Source organism: Helianthus annuus, chromosome 16 (genome assembly GCF_002127325.2).
Source record: "Helianthus annuus cultivar XRQ/B chromosome 16, HanXRQr2.0-SUNRISE, whole genome shotgun sequence".
Lineage (NCBI taxonomy): Eukaryota > Viridiplantae > Streptophyta > Magnoliopsida > Asterales > Asteraceae > Helianthus > Helianthus annuus.
The window spans coordinates 1182203-1189394 of NC_035448.2; positions in this window are offsets into that span (position 1 = coordinate 1182203).

Genomic DNA, 7192 nt, shown 5'->3' on the forward strand with positions numbered 1-7192 from the left:
CGCTCAAGGACCAAGGACCATTAGGTCTTGGGTCTCATTCCCATAAGGGGTTTTTCTATATTTGTTGGGTATGGCCGGCCTTTAGGGTGGGCGGGGAGGACCACCGACCAGGACCCGATACTTCGAAGGGCGCGTTATTTAAAAAAACGATATGTAAATATAACAATAAATAAATTAATAGGGTATACTCATACAAACACCAACATTGGCCCACTTACTAAACTATTTTTATGGTTTAGATTAGTTACTAGCCCATTCTCATTAGGTTTAAACCTTTAATGAGCCCAATACCCAATTTCGTTAAGGCCTAAGGGCACGTTTTTTCGAGCTCGAACAGGGTACATGAATTCTCAGGGCCGGCCCTGTTGTTGGATTTCCTCCTGAATTGCTATATAAACATTATTACCTAGTGCTTCCACTGATGGCACGATGATACTTTAGTCGTTTGTCAGTGATCAAAATTTGTCGTTCAAAAAGTTGTGATGATAGTAAAACTTAGTGATTAATATAGGAGCACACGAACAACCATCAGCCAAGCTATGTGGTGACATAGTTTGTGTGTGGTTAGGAAGAGGATCATAGAGGGCATGATAACATATGACTCATGACGGACCGACGGTCAACTGATATAAGCATTACGTTGCGAACATTTATTAGGAGTGGTTACTTATGATAGACGTATAAGCATTATGTTGCGAACATTTATTAGGAGTGAATACTTATGCTCGATGTATAAGCATTATGCTGCGAACATTTATTAGAAGTGGTTTCTTATGATCGATATATTTGGGATACACGATATTGTGAATTAATTATTATATATTAAATGGATCGATATCTTCATAAGAATATTATTTTTAGTTAGCTAAAACTAGGGTTGTCCAAAAAGCTCGTGGCTTGGAGCTTGCTCGAAGCTCGCTCGGATTTAGCTCAGAAAAAGCTCGCGCGATATGGCTCGGTTTGAAAGTGAGCCGAGCCGACTCGGCTCGGTTAGAAAGTGAGCCTAGCTCGGCTCGGCTCGTGACGAGCCAAATTGGCTCGGTTTGGCTCGTTTGGTAGCTCGGTTCGGCTTAGCTCGAATTATTTTACTTATAATATATTTTATTTTTATATACATATAATATATTACAAAAAAAGTGATTATTATTTACATGTTTTTAGAGGGTGTTTGGGGTTGAGTTTTGAAAATAGATTATGCGTTTTGAATAATCAGAATCAGATAATTAGCTGTAACAAAACGTGCTGCAGAAAGATAGTGTTTGGATTTGATTATGTTGTTTGATATCACAATAATCAGATAATCAACATTGTTTGGATTTGATTATGTTGTTTGATATCACAAAAATCAGATAATCAACTATTTGAGTGTTTGGCAAGTATGTATATTTTAAAAAAATAAATAAGTGAAAACGTAAAAAATCAGTTTTTGGATTATCACGTTTTCCTGCAGCAAGGGGTGACCTACTTATGGATTATCACGTTTTGAACTCTACAAAACGTAAAAAATCACTTTTTATTAATTTTTTACCAAACACTCAAAATAGATTTTTTGTGATTTCAAAACACAATAATCAAATAATCAGGTTGAAAACGCAATCCCAAACACCCCCTTAGGCTTGTAGTTTGAAATCTATGGCATATTTAAATGTTGATTGTCGTGCTAATGAACAAATATTGTATTTACTTGAAATATAGAACTTATTTTGCGTTGTTGAACGTGATTTTAGCTTGGAATGTACTAGGTTGAACTTATTTTGAATATGTTCTTTTGAAGTATTGAATAATATTTTTGAATATTGAATTTTGAGAGCAATGTATTAATTTTTATTTTTAAAATCGAGCCAAACCAAGCCGAGCGGAGTCAGCTTGGTTTAAAACCAAGTCGAGCTTGAGCTTAGATTTTCAGCTCGGTTTCAAATCTGAGCCGAGCCGAGCCGAGCCAGCTCGGTTTATAATCAAGCCGAGCCCGAGCTTGCCCTAGCTCGGCTCATAAACAGCCCTAGCTAAAACAATGAATTTTCTTTTCAACGAAACAAATGGGATGAAGTTTATATTTTAAGCACGTTCAACCACGATGATAACTATTTTGAAAGCAAACATACATTGAGCATGAAGGATTAGTAAAGATTTATATGTTGTTTAAAAATTATATGGAATTGATTGGTGGAGATGGGCCGTGGGTGACGTAGCAACTAGTAACAGCAAAATGAATGAAACTTAATCGGCTATTAGGCCGTTTGGGCCGAGAACTCATACAAACCGGTGGGCTGAAGATTATATTAATACCGGGCTGAATATTTGGCACTCGGGAATATTTATAAATCGACATCGTTGGGTTCGTATTTATTTTTGTGATACATTTTTGTCGTATAATTTTATTTTTTTATTTTTTTTTTTGAATGGCAATACTTACTCATTCTTAATTTAAACCAAATTTAATTCTAAACTACTTCTTGCTTGAGATAAGAGTCTCTAGCAAGTGGGCTAGCCCCACATTGGTTGTCGTATTAATTATTAGACATGTTATTGTTAACTTCCTCGAAGGTGTAATTTCACCCTAGACAGACTCTAGATGTGTAGTAGATGTTATGTTGGTGTGGTTTGATATGATCTGTGTCTAAAATTAGTCACTCAATAAATGTAGGTTATATTTATGTAACCTATTGAATGTTTATATAAAACATTAAGCTAACAAGTTGTGATCTCACATGGTCAAATGATAATTATGCTTAAGCAATTAAACGTGTGTTAATCATAGCATTATAGGCATACGATTGGTATTTGTTTGTGTGATTTATTTCTTCGTTGATTTGAGAGATGGCTTATAGTACGCCATCAGATCGTGTCCAATATAACCTAGTTAGTTTTGTTAAGAATTGGATTGGTGTGTGAGCGCATGTATCATGCTCTTTGATAATAGTTTTTGTTAGAAAAAAAAATACAAAAAAGGGATATTTATATAGACTTGACCTCTTTGTTGACTTGAGCTATTCCTTTTTCTATTCGAAACTTTTTACATTTATTATTTCAGACATTTAATACACTTCCATTTTTATTTATTATTTTGAGTAAATTACAAGTTTTGTCCTTTATGTTTGTCCTAAATTTCAGGCGCTGTCATTTACCTTTAAAATTGATGAGTTTTGTCCTTAATGTTTCAAAATCCTGCACGTTATGTCCTTTAGGGCAAACCCAGTTAATTTTTTTTGTTAAAACTGGTCATGTGCAAGGCATGTGAGGGTACATTTGTCTTTTCACCATTATAGAAGACTATTGTGCAAAATATTTAATATCTAGGGACTGGCTGTGAAAAAACAAAACAAATATTTAGAATCCTTTCTCTCCTATCTCTCTCTTCCGGCGGTTCTCTCTCCTCTCTCCCGTTCTTTTCTCACTCTCTCTTCTAGTTCTCACAGATCACACATGGTTCACAACACCAACAAAAACCCCAACACCAACAAATCCGACGCCATGATCTGACGACGACCTGTTAAATGAAAGTCAACCGCAATGCCACCGAATCCGACGCCATGATCTTCGTCGTCGGACTTCGTATTGCAGTGGGGGGATCGGAAGCGGTTGCGTTGTATGAAGGTCCAGCAGCAACAAGCTAAGGATAAAGAACTGGTTGCGGCGACGGTTTCCGCTACACCGCCTACCTTCGTCTGCCATGATCTGGCACCCCGACAAAAACCCCAACACCAACAAGCCCGACGCGGAGTCCAAATTCAAACATATCTCCGAATGGGGAGAGTTCGTTTGGAGTATCTGATGCTGGATTTAGGAATGGGGAGAGTTCGTCGGCGAAGAAGGCTCCGGCTGTGGAGAATGTGTTGAGTTGTAGCTTGCTTGAGCTTTATAAGGGTGCTAAGAAGAAGATGAAGATCTCCAGGACGGTCCTTGATTCTTTCGGGTATGTTTTTCCACCTTTTCTGTTATTGTTTATTGTGGTTTAGTGGTGATGTCGGATTTGTTTTTTGGGGGGGTTTTGATATTTTTGGTTTTGGGGATTTTGGGGGGGTTTTAATCTGGTATATAGGTTTGTTGAGAATGGTTCAGGGTTTGTTGTAATATTATAAATTAACTTGAATCATGATTTTGGGTGGTTTGCAGGTTATGGGGAATGGTGTTTGTTGCTGGTTATGGGGGATGGTGGTGGTGGTGGTGGGAGGTGGCGTTAAGAGAGAGAGAGAGGGAGAGAAGAGAGAGAAAGTGGGAATTTAGAGAGAGAAGGCAGAGTTTTGTCCTTATAATGGTGAAATTACAAAAATACCCTCACATGCCTTGCACATGACCAGTTTTAACAAAAAAATTAACTGGGTTTGCCCTAAAAGACATAACGTGCAGGATTTTGAAACATTAAGGATAAAACTCATCAATTTTAAAGGTAAAGGACAACGCTTGAAATTTGGGACAAGCATAAAAGACAAAACTTGTAATTTACTCTATTATTTTTTATATAGAGTTCAATATAATTTTAGTCTATATGGCTTGATCAAAATAGTTATTTCAATCTAATTCTTTTTTTTTTTTTTTTAACTTTTCTCATCTAATAGCTTGGTTTTCGTATCAATTAAAGTCTACTCCACTAACATAATACCAAATTCCTGTTAATTCATTTTATAAAGACCCAAATACTCTCGTATTTAGAAAAAAAATATAGAAAATGTATATCGTACAATTGGCCTTAACGTATATTACGTACGCGATGGCAAAATCGCAAGTTATATTATAAAAAAAACTGGAAATCGCATATGTGTATATGTATGAAGTCGCATGTTGTATATGAAGTAAATGGATGTTTTAAGGAAATCACATGTTATATATGTTAATGGGATTTCGCATGTAAAAATAAAACAATAATTCGCTTGTGGTATTTTTGGAACCAAATTTGCATGTTATAACACGTATTTCGCATGTTAATAATGTATCGCGTATGCAATGTACGTTAAGCCATTTTGTACGTTAACCGGCCTCATAATATATAAAACCCTAAATTCCCGCTCTAAAAACCCAATTAAAGTTAATTATTTTCTTTGTTCTCTCTCTAGAAAACCAACGGGAACTCCACATCTTCGGCATCCCCACCTCCCTGAAATTCGAGCTGGACATCCACACCTCCAATATATCCTTACTTGCTATCTCTCTCTCATCATCATCATCATCATCTTCATCATCATCGTCTTTATAACATAATCACAATGTGTTTCAAAAATTGGGTTTTTAGGTCTCAAAATTGTTGTTTGATTCATCATCGTCCTCTGCCAAAGTTGGTCCTTCCCATGAAGCAAAATGGTTGATTGAAAACCTTAAATCAACGTTGGATTGTAAAGAAAGGAATGATGGTGACGAACTCAGGGAAAGGGGGCGGTGCTAGCAACGAAGGTTCAAATGGTGGAAAAACAAACTAATTAACTTACAGATCTAGAGTCATTAGAGAGCTCCAATCACACCCAACTGATGGCGAAAGCATCAAGGCGAGACATAATAGATTGCTCAAAGACTTTATAACAATAAATTATGGCAATAATTAAAAATCCAAAATTTCCATTTCATTTAATTGAATCAAACGATACATGTTTCATAAGGAAGGACAACATATTGGAAGTAAACATAACTAAGAAATGAAATACACAAGTAAAATTTAGGTGAGTTTCTAATTCCAACCTAAGTAGTTTTTCTTGTAGCATCATCATACATTTCCTGCAACATGTAATAAGTATCCGTCAACACAAATAATGTCGGTGAGCATACTAGTATTGACCACAAATGGGCGGTGTGCTAATCCTGTAGCACCATACATGTTAAGGGAGGCTTGCAAGGTTAATGATGTATTAATAAACATGGAATCACAATAAGCATGTATACGGATTGAGTGTTGCATAAGATTGTTTGTATGTGTGTGTATGTGAATTTAGTATGTTTACATGTTACAACCCTAACAGTGATTTAAAATGGAAAATGGGTCAAGTACACTCACAGTTTACGAAGATTAGTTCCACAAATGCGAGTTAGCGGTTTGAGTGGATGGAATCACCAAGTTACCCTAAAAAGGATAAACAACGGTGTATGAGTATGATGAGTTGGAGATTGGAAAGTAAACGGGAATTATATGTGTATGAAAGAAGATAAAACATACCTTGTTTTGGACACTTGAGTTGGACACTATTGTTCATTGTGTTTTTTCATGGGTAATAAGTCACCAATTAGAAGGCCAACCTAAGTTATCCGAAAGTATGATATTTTCCACGTTAACACTTAACATTCAACCATGAGCTCGGTTGATATCATGGTTTGGTTTTGAAGATTTATATTATGTATATATTATTATACGTACGTCATGTATTAGTCTAGTCATGTATTGTTAAGCATAGGTTGGATAAATCCATTAACCTTAAGTTTTCACCAATGCACGAATCATCCCATGGATGATTCGGATGGTCATGAATATAAGTATGAATACATAAACAACTATCTAATATGCTATGTAATAAAATGAGTGTTAACCAAAATGAGTGCTTCCAATATTGTATCATTGGAAACTTGGTGTGATTTCATCACTTTCATTGCTTGAAGATTACTTATAGTCTAGTATGAGGAGGCATATGAACCTCATGTTCTCTGGAATAAATCTTAACACAAATCTCTCAATATACAGTTTAGTTGGTGACTTGGTTTGGTGTCAAAAGTTCCAAGAAAAACAAATTAAAGAAATAAACAAGTATAAAAGTTTGATAAAAATCATAACTTTAACCTCAAAAATGGTGGTTTACCATCTTTGTTTACAAGGTAAACATGTGGTAACATTCCTAGAGATTATCCAAGGAGGGAGGAGTAGAAAAACAAGAAGGAAGTGAGTTAAAAACTCACTGGCGCACTTAGAACTTTCCACCCAAAAGTTGCAAAAACCTTGAAAATTGAGAGAGTTTGGAAGAGATTCCGGAGTGTGTAAAGGGAAATGGAGTGTTATAGATGTTGTATTTATAAGGGAAAATTCATATTAGGTTAAACTAAATGTAAAAAGTGGTTGGGAGTTATTAGTTTGGAGATAGAGTTAAAATCCGCACCAGGGCGGGTTATGCTGTAAAAGTGTCTCTCTCGTGCGTCGCGGAGGGAATCAAGGGTTCCTCCGCATAGCGCGGAGAAACAAAAGTCAACAGGTCAAACTAAGCATCATCGCGCGTCGCGGGAG